Raw genomic sequence first — 12,769 nt, 5'->3', positions numbered from 1 at the left:
ACTATTTTCCAGAGGGGCTGTACCAGCTTGCATTCCCACCAACAACTAATCTTCAACAAACCAGGAAGGAATGTCTGATGGACAAAAGACAGTCTCTTCAATAACTGGTGCTGGGGAAACTGGACAGCCACATGCAGAAGAATGAAACTAGACCATTCTCTTACACCATACACAAAGATAAACTCCAAATGGATGAAAGACCTCGATGTGAGACAGGAATCCATCAAAATCCTAGAGCAACCTCTTTCAACACACGTCTCTAAAGGCAAGGGAAACAAAAGCAAAACTGAACTTTTGGGACTTCATCAGCTGACATTTTAAAAGTGAAAATGATGGCAATCCTCTGATTCAGATAATCTGTATTTCCAACTTCTTTTCCATTCCTTACTATCCAGCAGAACTGTGAATGCCCCAGAGTTTTCTAGGCTGAAACCAGCCAACGAGGTTCCTTCCTGCCCCCAACCTTGTCAGAGCACCTTACCTCCCTCCTCGCGTTGCTCCAGGCCAGCACTGTGCTCACAGCAATGCGCAGACCGGGACTCCAGAACACTTTGCCTTAAGAAAACAGGCACAAAGAGCATAATTTAAATGTCAACCAATAGAATGTGGTAAAATCTTTTTTAATCATAATAACAAGAGAGGAGAATGCATTCCAGGAATGGAAAAATAATTTAATACAACAACCGCAATTTCTTAAAAAAAAAAAAAAACCAACAGAGTTAAAAACTTTCAGAATGGACTGGAGATTAGTGGTCCACAACAAAATTATATAGAAATAAATAATTTGATGCTAATTTTTAGAAAACTTGTTTAAAAGATTAGTAGGAAATAATCCTAATAAAAGTAGCAAGAAGAGACATGAAGTACTTCCATAACAGTGTGTAGAACTTGAAGTGAAGAAAATTAACCTTATGGGGGCAAAAAAATCACTGAGTAAATAAAAAGACAGATCATGTTTATGCATGGAAAGGTGCAGCAGTAGGAAGACGCCCCAACTCTAGAATTGGAATGCACTATCAATCATCAATCTAAGTGTGCTCAATTTTTTCCAGTGGTTTGTTTTCTTTTTTATTTACAGTGAACATATTTTGATAACTCAAATGGAAGACATAACTGAGCATGTATTTTTGTGCACTCCTGTGCAAGATATTAGGAATAAACTAATGAATAGAAAACACATAGTCTCAGCTCTTTTGGAGTTTTTATTTACAGTGTGAGACAAAGTTAAAAAGTACACAAATAAAAAAAGGTACGGAACTTGATGTATAATCAGGACACTATAATAATGGGTCAGACCTAATTGGACAATAAAGAGCTCCCTGAGAAGTAAACTTTAAGCTATTAACAAAGAACATCTAAGGATAGATACATATATCTAGAAAGACTGAAAATATAGACTGTAAGGTTAAGATTGGTGAAACGTATTAATAATGTTTTCTTCTTTACATGTATCATTTAAAATTTCTATGATAAACATAAAAATTTCTAAGAAAAAAATCATTCATTTTTAAAATAACTTGAAACTAAAGACCAGAGCTTAAATAACTTTTGAGTTTTTCTGGAATGCCCTTTACAGAAGCCATTGGTTGAATATCTATGTATTCCTCCAGTTTCTTTCACATGAAAAAACGTATTTAACCAGTGAATGGATATAGATACAAATGAATGTATTTTTTCAGAGTCCATGTTCACAAACATATTCCGAGTGTTCTGAGTACTGAAATATTTACAATCTTCATTTCAGCAATTTATATAATCATATTTTACTTTTATATGAATTTGATGACAAAATACAGAACATTAATACTTACCTGATTTTTTAAAAATGTTGTATCTAATTTCATGATGCTATTTTAAAAAAAACCCTAGATTGGTTAGACACTAGAAGAAGTTAGATTAGTCTCTTATTATTTAATTTTGTTTCTATTGATCCTTTTCATTTTTTACAGATGTTCTGAACTCATTCCTTTGAAATTTAAGGAAGATACAGCAAGTGGAACAAACCTTTCACCAATTAGAATATATTGAAACTATCACTGATTTCTACTATCTTCTATATCTAATATGCAGCCACTGTGTGTCCACTTATCCATTTTTTCCCTTTAAAATATGGAAAATTGAAAATATTACCATTTAACATATACAGATAATTTTAATAAGACTTTTGATACCTGCATAAACTGTTCTGCTTTAAAGCTTTTCATTGGGTAATATTGAAATCAGTATTGCTATCAGCAGATATTTTTTATAATTTACTTATTCTCAATCTGAAAAATAGACTTTTTATAAATATATATATATGCCTTTCAAATGGTGTATTTAAATGATTACTTTTAAAGATGGTGAATAATTTAGATTTCCACATGTTATACTAACATGTCTTCAAACATAATCTCCCATTAAATAACCTGTGAGTCTTCCAAATAAATTCGATGGGTAAAATCTTAGACATGATACAGTTCGGATCAATTTCAGCACTAGAAATGCAGGAACGATATAAGTTATAATTCAGGAGACTGTTCTTTAGAGCAATAATTGACAAGTGGTATGAAGCAATCCATCAGATGTTCCCAAGAGCAAGTAGGAGCCAAAGCATTGTGGTCCTGGCTCAGGGATACCCCAGACGCTCAATCCATCATGAGCAGCGCCCACTTTGTTTTACGTGACACTTGTATACTTCATCAGAGGAAGTGCTAATCAACATGCAATAGCTTCTATTTCAACATTTAATGCTTACACAGGCTAAATCCCTGGCAGCTCTTCCAAATCGTTTCTAGGACAGGAAAGAGAAGCCAGAGTAAGCAACGCAAGCCTGTTGCCCAACCAATGACCTTTATCTTGAGGTAGAGTTACTTCCCGATGGAGATGTTGGAGATGGTTCATTTCATATGTGACTTCAATCCAAACCAGAATCATAAAATGAGGTAAAAATGAAACCTGAGATCCCAAAGAGCCAAAGGAGGGGTAAGATATAATGTGTGCTACTGCTAACCGCTGTTCACTAGTGCTATTGGCAGGATTTTAGTTTTCTCCTCTTGTGTACCTATGGGCTCATCTTCTAAGAGTACAGTAGAGAAAAAGACCATGTGGCGTTTATGTCCACTTCAAATATCTTCCATTGACATTTGCAATTAAAACGCTAAACAAGGATCACCTATTCCAAGAGACGAGAGAGTTCTATAATGACAGACTTATTGCCAGCAGTTATCCTTTAAGATCTGGAATGAAATTATGTCTTTCAAAATCCTTGTGCCAAACAGGGTAGAAGAAAACAGCTGGGGAAATGAGGTAATGAGCATGGGAGAAGTTGCTTGACATGTGTTATTAAACGTACTGATACCTTAGTTTGAATCTATGATCTACAAGCCAGCTAGGTTGTCTCAGCTATTTTCCAAGTCAACAGAACCTCAAATGGTCCTACCTTACAGCTTGTACCTCACCTGTCTCAAACTCCCAGGAAAATCAGGAAATTCAACACCAAGCCCTCAACCACAAAGCTTCATACAGGGTGTGAACGTGACAATCACTCCATAGGTATATATTCAGTAAATTTGGGTCCCATGGGACCTCATCTTTTTTGTTTGTTTCCTTAAAGATTTGATGTGAAAAATGAATGGGAATAGGAAAAGTATCTCTAGGGATATTATATTATTCACTAAAAATAGATAATGAAGTAAAAAGAAAAATTATGAATATATCTCAATCTCATTTTTTAGAAACAAAAGATCTATCACAGTTGGTCTATGAAGCATCAGATTTGAGGAATTGATATTCTGGGAGAATTCACAATTCCCTTTCCCATCATATATCATAGCAAACTACCTATAAAGGACACTGAAGGAAGAGAAAGGCTCTATGAATAAGGTGAATAAGACTTTGTAAACCTGAAAAAAAGGGCTTACATACAGGAGGTAGCTGCTTTTAAAAAGGAGTCAATATACAGATTTTAGTTGGGAGGATAGAAAACATGTGTACAAGGGTGGTAACATAGAACCGAGAACTTAAGGAAAACATACAAAGAATGAGAAGCTCCTTAGTAAGTAATACAGTAGGAAGCAACTATTAGTGTTTTGAAGCATTTGATCAACCAATGCATTCTCTTAAAAACAACTGAGAAACGAAATAGACTAACATTTGTTGATCACTTTCTAAATGCCAGTTGCTGTGCTAGCCAGCTCCATCCCCAAGAGGTACGGATTAATTATAAAGCCACCTGTGAGGTGTGGATTTAATTCTCACGAAGTCACCATGACATATGAATTTGTATCCCTGTTTTAAATATGGGAAGACCAATTTTCACAGGCAATATCCTCTCAAAAGCCACACTGCTCCTGAAGTCCAGGCTGACCCCGATGGCAGTCATGGCCAATTACAGAAGTGTGGGTCCCGATGAAGGGAAGAACAAGAGGAAGCTGAAGTAAGAGGAGTGACAGAAGAATGTGAATTAAATTAGGGATCTTGGTTCCATCTCAAGTCACAATGAATTACTTTCCTTCTCAGGAAAACAGTGTTCTCTGGCCTTTGCGTTCTTTGTCAGGATTGCTTGCCCTGCCTGGAAAACCTCCCCTACCTTTCCACTTTCTCTCTTTATCTGTTAACTCACAACTACCCCTTCCTTTAGAAGGCCTGGATCAATGCCCTCGGGAGCGTGGTTCTCGCATGAGCTCCCCCCAGCACTGTCCCTATGTTTGTCCCAGTCGCACACTCACCAACCATGACCTCACCAATGGAGGTTGTCTCTTCATATGTTTGTGTTACTCTCTTGCCCATGAGCTTCTTAAGCGTGAGAACTGTCTTTGTCACCCCTGCAACCACAGAGCCTCATTCAGTGCCTGGGACATAGGATGAGTTTTTGTACATACTGTTGTGGAAAAAGGCTGTGATATTGGGGTGCCTGGGTGGCTCAGTAGGTTAAGCATCTGCCTTCTGCTCAGGTCATGATCGCAGAGTCCCAGGATCAGGATCGAGCCCTGAGTCATGCTCCCTGCTCCGCGGGGAGCCTTCTTTCCCCTCTCCCACTCCCCCTGCTTGTGTTCCCTCTCTCGCTGTCTCTCTCTCTCTGTCAAATAAATAAATAAAACCTTCTATAAAAGGGCTATGATATTAGAGATAAATGGGAAGAAATACACTCAAATGATGCAATATTGTCAAATGATATGAAAAAGTACAATGATATTATCAAAGGCAGACCAGGTTTAGAAAGAAGAGTAAGGATGTGTTCTTCCATGGTCTCTGGATAACAGGGTGGCTTTGTCCTTTGGGGGAAATGGAAGAGCATGAAGGACCCACCAGCAGTTCAGGAGAGCCTTGCTTAGCAGAGTCTCTGCTGGTAGAGTTTGGTGAAAGAGGAGCTCTAAAACACTGTGCCTTATTCTGAAGAGACTTCCCATTATGCTGGGAGAGAAATCAGAGCTTCTAACCATACCCTCCCTGGCCCGACATGATCTGTCCTGCCTGTTTCTCTGGCCTCATCTCCTGTTTCTCTTCCCTTCATGATCCTTGCTCCAAATCCAGTGGCCTTGTGTCTATTTCTGGAACATGCCAAGTGTATTCCTGCCTCAGGTCCTCCAAGATTGGCTCCATTTTTACACTCAAGTCATCACGTCTTCCAAGAGGGCTTCTACAAGGACAATGTGAAAGGCCTCCTCCCACCCACCCCTCAATACTGTCATGCTCTTTCAGTGCAGATTCATCTTGAAATTTGTGTTATTTTTTTGCTTGTTTGATGACTTACTGGAATTTTAAGCTCCATGAAGCATGTACTTACTTTTTCACTTTTGGATCCCCAGTGCCTGGTGCATGGCACATGCTTAATAAATATTTGTGAATAAGTGAATGATCAACTATCCTGCTATTTGATACGTGGCACAATCAGTAAGAATGGATAAACAGGAAAATAATAGCTAATAATAGTTAACATATGGTAGATTACCATATTCTGGGTACTAAGAGTTTTATGTGTATTAATACATTCAATCTTCAGAGAAGCCTATCATTGTCCCAATTTTGCACATGGAAAACGAAGGCCCTGAAGGTTTATAGTGTTTAGCATAGCATACAGTATAATGTAGGTACAAGGTAAGGTTACGATACATAAAATGAGAACATCCGGTTTTCCAACTTCATGTGTGATATGGGATGTAGTGCCTAAAAGTCATTGCTCCCACATCTTTGACACTAGCACCATGGAGGAAATTCATACTTTGCCGTCAGGATTTAGGGCACATCTTGCCACCACTGTGTAAAGGTGTCACCTGCTGTGTTGGATGTCCCAGTCTGTTCCCACGGAGCTCTCCACGTAACCGTGTTGGAGTTCAAGCCCATTCACAGTGGCCGTGTGTGTTTACTAGGTTGTCTCCGGTAGACAGAATTCTCTGAGGGCAGGGATATTGTCGTTTTGCCCTGCGATCATCCATGTCTGGGACAGCACCCAACACAGAGCAGATTCTCAGAAAGTATTTATTGAATGAATGCCACCATCGTTCACACACAGAGAAATTTTGGAAATTTGCTTGTTCCTTCAAACGAAAGATCCAAGTTTTCCCACTTAAATATGTTTTTTAAACAATCTCTAAGTGACTACATTTTGATAAGGTAATGATTTTTTGGTTTTTCATTATGGAATAATCGTGTTAATTCAGTGCTATATTTCTTATTTTAATCATGTCAGACCCAGGCATCTTGCATATTGACCTTACGAATGCCCCTGAATGTGACTTCCTCAGCTGGGCTATGAAAAGCAAAACCATGGGGTTTAGATTCCCTTTATATGTCAGTAGTAGCTCATCGGGCTACTTTTTCAGCTCAGTCCCATAATATATAGCTAGTTCAATCTAGATAAGAAACCCTCCCGCAGTTCAGCATTGGGATTTGGTTAAGCAGATAATCTAAAACAGTGGATGTTTTTCTAAGGCTTATCTGAATCATCCAAACCTCTGGAGTTTACCACACTGGGCTCGAAATCTTAGAAGGAGAGGTGTTCTCATAATATTTTTCAACACAATTTGTTTCTGGCTTCAGCCAAAAATAATGTAAAAGAGATCTGTCGACACATTAAGGTCCAAAGTTAGATTTTTAAAGAAGAGAAAAAGAGACTTGGAGGGGGAAAAAAAGCCTTTGAAATTAAAAAGAGTTCCATTCTGGCTTGCAGTTCAAACAACAGCCATAAAACCACAATACAAGTGGTGAACACACTGGACATTCATTCTTTATTTTAATAGATTATGGTGTGGCTCTCTTTCAGCTATGAACAGAGTCCATTCAGTCTTTCCCTGCCTCTGGCAAATTCATCTCAACTAAAAGGACCTGGAGATGGTGAAAATGTCCTGAGTTGCAAGGAGGGCAGCCTATAATAAGAAACACAATAACAGGAAATAGGTGGTGCTCACATAAGCATTAAAATGTGCCTTAAGTGTGAACTTGGAGGGGGGGGAGTGAAAACAAAGCAATGTCCCAAGCCAAGAAGCAGAGCAATTCTTTGGCCCTAAGGAGGAAAGCTCTGCCTGAATATTTGGGATATGTTGATTTTTCACTGTCAGGCAACTTTAATTGAACCCATGTTCTAGAAGCAACCAAAAAAAACATTAGGTACTAGCTGGGCTTGAACTCAGACTCTAGTTTGCACACCTACAGATAATCTAACATTTCCAAAAGCACTTCCAATTTTTTTTACTAATATAGGAGCTATTTCGCCTTCAGTTTCTGCAAAGCAAAAGCACGATTTAATTCTCTTAATTTGATATATTCAATACTTGGTTGGAGTGCACTAGATTTCCAGGAAGCTCGTGAGACCCAGCTTCAGCTGCATGATTTAGGGACGCAGTTACATGCAAACTGAGCATAAAGGAAACCACAATACATAGAACCTGTGTGAGAAGAGAAAAAACATACCTATCTAGAGTCAGCCTCTTAAAAGAGACATTTAATAAGGTTACGGTATTAGCCAACAGATGCTACAGTGTAAAGAGCCATACGGAGTAAATCTTGTGCATTTCCCTTTATTTTCTGAGCTAAATTGGCATCAGCTGCCGCGATCACCCACCTCATTCATCGGGCTAGTTCTGTGTGATGGGCAGTTCCTCAAAGTCTGTCTTCAAAGTACAAACATCTATCGCCACAGAAAACAGTGGAGCTCAGAATCACCTGAGTGGAGCAAATGCATAACGTCTCAAGGCAGGGAGGCAATGCCCTCAGAATGATGCCGGGTGGTGTTTAAACTCCAATTGTTCGTAATCCCCCATATTCACATTGTAATTGTACGTGTGTTTACCCCCGATTTCTAAATACACCATTCCTTTTCCATAGTTTCTAAAAATATTTCAAAGGAAACCAAATACAGTTATAAAATGTGCTTCTGCACAAGCAACTGGCCCATTTGTGAAATGTGATGCTCATTACTGATAGTGGAATTGGTGGGGAATTTGAAACCCATTTAGAAATGTTAGGAATTATCTCAGGAGGAGTAAGAACCTTATTTGGACTGAAACTGTCTGAAAAAAAGTAAGAAAAGAAAGGCTCAAAGGCTAGGCTATTTGTGCATCTTAATGCGCTCCAGTCCCAGCCCAGTTGGGTGGAGATGACTCATTCTCTTCTCACTGAGGGGAACAAGGAGAGTTAATGGAAAACAGCGCAGCAATGTTCCACCAGCTGCCTGCTTTTCTTCACCAGGAACAGCAGAGAAGGTTAAGAAACGTGTTTATGGTTCTATTCACACTACATTGCACAGAGAGCTCTGAACCCCATAGAAAGCTTGGTTGCAGTGTGCTTTCTTCTGTTCCTTGGCATCCGAGGAGAGTTGGGAACAAGGATGGACAGAGAAGAACGACATTGAAGACAGCAAGGAGTTTCAGAGCAATAGTGCTGTGGAGCTCCTTCTAAAATGTTAACAACAATACCAACTGGGGTTTGGGGCTGCCTGAGAATCCAGGCTGCCCCCCATGGAGCCAAAGCCATGGAAACGGATACATTCCCGCAGTGAATTTGATCTGGGCCACACATAGGAACAGGTCAAGCCAGATTATGTTGGCAGTCTGTCCAAAGCCACACCAGATGTGAGGCATCCACTGCTTCCTGATGCTAACAGCATTTTGGGGATTCCCAGATACAGAAATATGGCATTACAATCTTGTGGTGTAGACAGAGGTTTAGGATGCCGTGACTAATCCACAGCAATCTGTGGACTTTCCCTACTCTGGAGCGGAAGCACCCCTGGAAATTCCTGTCTGATGGCCACAATGGACAGCAATTGCTCCCATCTCTGACTTCCTGGGTCCATGAGGCTCCCCTCCCCCGCCCCCCGGCAAACACTGGTAAACAAAATCAAGTCAGGACCCTGCGCCAAGGGGATGTGAAAGGGAAAATGAAAGAAAATAAGGCGAGACAAGATGTTGAACAACTAATACCCAGAGAACTACTTTCCTGACAATTGCAATCATGGCTGTGAAGACGTAAGCGATGCTGGCATTGCAGAGCTCGCATGTTCTCCACCCACTAACTCATCATAGACCAGTCGGCACGGAACTGCTGTCCGTAGGTGATACATTTCTGTGCCTCTGCTAGCTCTCCCTGGTCCTTCTGGGTAGACGACGGTAAGCTCATGGTAGGCAGGGACTTGCCCCAAAAGAACACTTATCTAGCAGACATCCTTCTCATAGCCATTCGAAAACACATGACGATTTATTTCGGATGAACTGAAGCATGTTCATGAACACACGTACGTAGCAAAGAAGAGGGTGAGAATTATAGCCAAGGTCACCGTCTACTTTGGGTGAGGTTGCTGAGGAAGGGCGATTGGTTCGGAGGCATAAATCTCTCTACCCTTCTAGGCTACTATCTGAAAAGTGTGGCAAAGGAAAGTTGAAAGAATTAACTTCCAAAGCCTCCACCTTCTATGCTTCCAAAGGAGGGGATCTAAAATTGAAAGCCCACGGCTCAGCAGAGATCATTCGTGAGCCTTTCAAGATGCAGCAGTGGCCGTGGAACCAAGTAGAGGGTGGAAAGTTACCTTTTTTCCGCCAAATGAAGTGAGAAGAGTTAGGCTAGGGTAAAGGAATGCTGGAGGAGACAGGGCACACCCATGTTCTTGGTGCTTAACATTGGACAAAAGTGATGCTTTGAAGGAGAAGCAAGGGAACAGGATGTGCTTAACCTCCAGGGGGTTTTCATAAGACAGAAACACCCAGATGGCCAGATGGTTTTGACGCTTACTACCTCGCTGGAAGCAGGAACAGCATCAGAGCTGAATCCATCCTCCCATCCTCCACCTGCCCTCTCCTGGGGCCCACATCACTATTTCTGTGTCTTCCCACCTTCCTCTGCAACCTCAGCCCGTCATCTTGTTCTCTCAACCCAGCCTGACTCCTGCGAGGACCGCTCATTCAGGATCTCACTTTCTGCTGGCTTATCTGATGAACTGTTTATTATAAAGGTTGCAGTGACTAATGTGCCTCCCAGATAACCTATTCTCATTTTCAAAAGAGCATGAAAGATCCTATCTCAGAGGAATAACCATAACGTGACAGACACCAGAAATGTGGCATTTAACTATGAAGGGCTCCTACACTTCTCACATCATATCACACAAGCCAACACCTGCTTCAACTATAATGTGCAGCTCTGACTGCCTCATTCACCAAAACTCTGTACTGACTTTCCTAGATTCATACCAAGCATGTTGCCAAAGCCCCAAATAATGCCTTAAATCCCTGAGCCACCTTCCAGCTTCTAGAAATAATGCTTCGCTTCTCCTGTGGCATGAAGAAGATTCTAGTCAGAAATCACTGTCAGTGAGTATTTAAGCTTCATGCAAATCAGCCACGTTTATTCTGCGCTTTGCTCTTTCATCAAAAAACATGACAACAACCACAAGAATTTTCCATAATTCTGGCTACAAAGCTCTCCAGAAATAGAGTATCTATTAAGTTGGCTTTCAGAGTGTAATATTAGAAAGATCAAGTCTTTTTAAAACCACATCGAAAATAAAGTTGCAGTTTGTATTGTCGGGGCAGAGCTCCAGACTCCCCACCAGGTTCAGCCCCATAGTAACAGTTGTTCCCCTTTCCAACTTGGCTCATAACTACTGAGACCTTTTCTGCACACAGAACCTTTATCGTTTTTCTCCCCCACTGTTATCCGTGATTGAAACAGCTCTAGCAGGCAGGTGTGGGAAATGAAATACTATTGAAATACAAGGCGATGATAACCATTAGATTTCAAGCTAGATTTTCTAACCAGGACTTAAATCATTTAAACTTCATATAATTTCAGAGACTACCTTTTTTTTTTTTTAAGAGAAAAAGAAAAACACCTGGTATGTTATTTGGTGGATTCAAACAGAAGGAACCAGAGGAAATTATCTTTGGCTGGCAGTAAGGATAAGTGGGTATATATTTTAACTGTCAAATGTAACTAACTATTCCTTGTAAAATGCTGAACGGCAACTGCTTTTTCCTTCCCCTCTCTTCTGGCATTGTCTCTTTTTTCTATGTCTCCATGGGAAATTAGAATACACTTCAGTTCTACCCTAACTTGCTCAGATTATCAAATCGTTTGTGCAATGTCTCCTCGACATAGGACCATTGCTTATTAATTAAAATTGGAACAAATGATTAAGAGTTCCCTTGATGCCTGTACAAAATAAAGGTGGATCTTAGGCCATCAACACCCTCTCTAGTGAGAAAAAAATGAACCTCAACACCAAGAAGGAAAATTGAGACCAAGAAAGGCAAAGATCTCATTAAAGCAAAAATGTGATTCGTTTGTTTGTTTCACCTGGAAAGCAATTCAATGTCATTTCTGGTAAGACGATCCTGTAAACGAAAAGCCTGACCGTGGCAGTTCTGATGCATTTGTGATGGCAGCCGAAATTGCTCACGAATGTGCATCTTCTGTTTCTGGAACTTAGGCTATTAGAAAGATAAGGGAGGTTCTCTGTGATTTGCAAACTGTGCTCCAGCAAAACTATGATTCAGCGGAGAATGCTCTGCACCCCTGCCAGGCTCAGGGGGTAACCCAAGAAGACAGACACCTCCTCCTCTGCTTGGTCTCCAGCACATCCTCTCTCCTCTGATCCATCCTGTGTGTGTCAGGCCCCAGACCCCTGGAGAGTGCCCAGCACTTAGCTGGCACTCAATAAATGTTTGTTGACTGACAGAATAAATAAATATTTGTTGAACCTGAGGTTCTGCTTAAGACTGCAGGCTTACAGGAACCCTGCTAAAAAAAAAAGAAAGAAAAAGAAAGAAGAAAGAAAGAAAGAAAGAAAGAAAGAAAGAAAGAAAGAAAGAAAGAAAGAAAAAAAAGGAAGGAAGGAAGGAAGGAAGGAAGGAAAGAAAGAAAGAAAGAAAAAAGAAAGAAAGAAAGAAAGAAAGAAAGAAAGAAAGAAAGAAAGAAAAAGAAAGAAGGGAAAGAAATTAGAAAAGAAAAGAAAAAAAGAAAGCAAGAAGAGGTGAAAAAGAAAACGTCTGAAACACCTTGCTGGAGTTCGGTGCAGCGAGGGGCGAAATGTCTCACACCCCACCACCCACCCCCGCCCCGGGGCTTACAAGTTACTGTTCAAACCCAGTCCCGTCCTCCAGGTTTTCCTCCGGGAAGCCCACGGGGCTGTCCTTCGCCTCTTCACGAGTTTATAGCTCACCTCCTCGGGATGCTTTGTTCTGCTAAAGAAGCCCCAGATCGGCCTCTATCCAAGTCTTCCAAACCTTGACTCAAGCGCTTAGTAATCAGTCAGTGATGCATTAAGTTAGTCGGCAAAGAAAGCATCTAAATAGAC

The 12,769-nt window shown here is 40.5% G+C and overlaps 1 long non-coding RNA gene across 1 annotated transcript; it reads right to left on the bottom strand.

The window, feature by feature from the left end:
- Positions 1-201: 201 nt before the first annotated feature.
- Positions 202-8,233, bottom strand: LOC117797092. The gene is made up of 3 exons (XR_004621964.1): positions 8,042-8,233; positions 482-555; positions 202-259 (listed from the first exon to the last, which is right to left on the bottom strand). It is a non-coding gene; the product is annotated as an uncharacterized LOC117797092 (long non-coding RNA).
- Positions 8,234-12,769: the final 4,536 nt, after the last annotated feature.

Source organism: Ailuropoda melanoleuca, chromosome 18 (assembly GCF_002007445.2).
Source record: "Ailuropoda melanoleuca isolate Jingjing chromosome 18, ASM200744v2, whole genome shotgun sequence".
Lineage (NCBI taxonomy): Eukaryota > Metazoa > Chordata > Mammalia > Carnivora > Ursidae > Ailuropoda > Ailuropoda melanoleuca.
The sequence above is the reverse complement of the archived record's forward strand: the minus strand, read 5'-3'. Positions and strand labels throughout refer to the sequence as shown.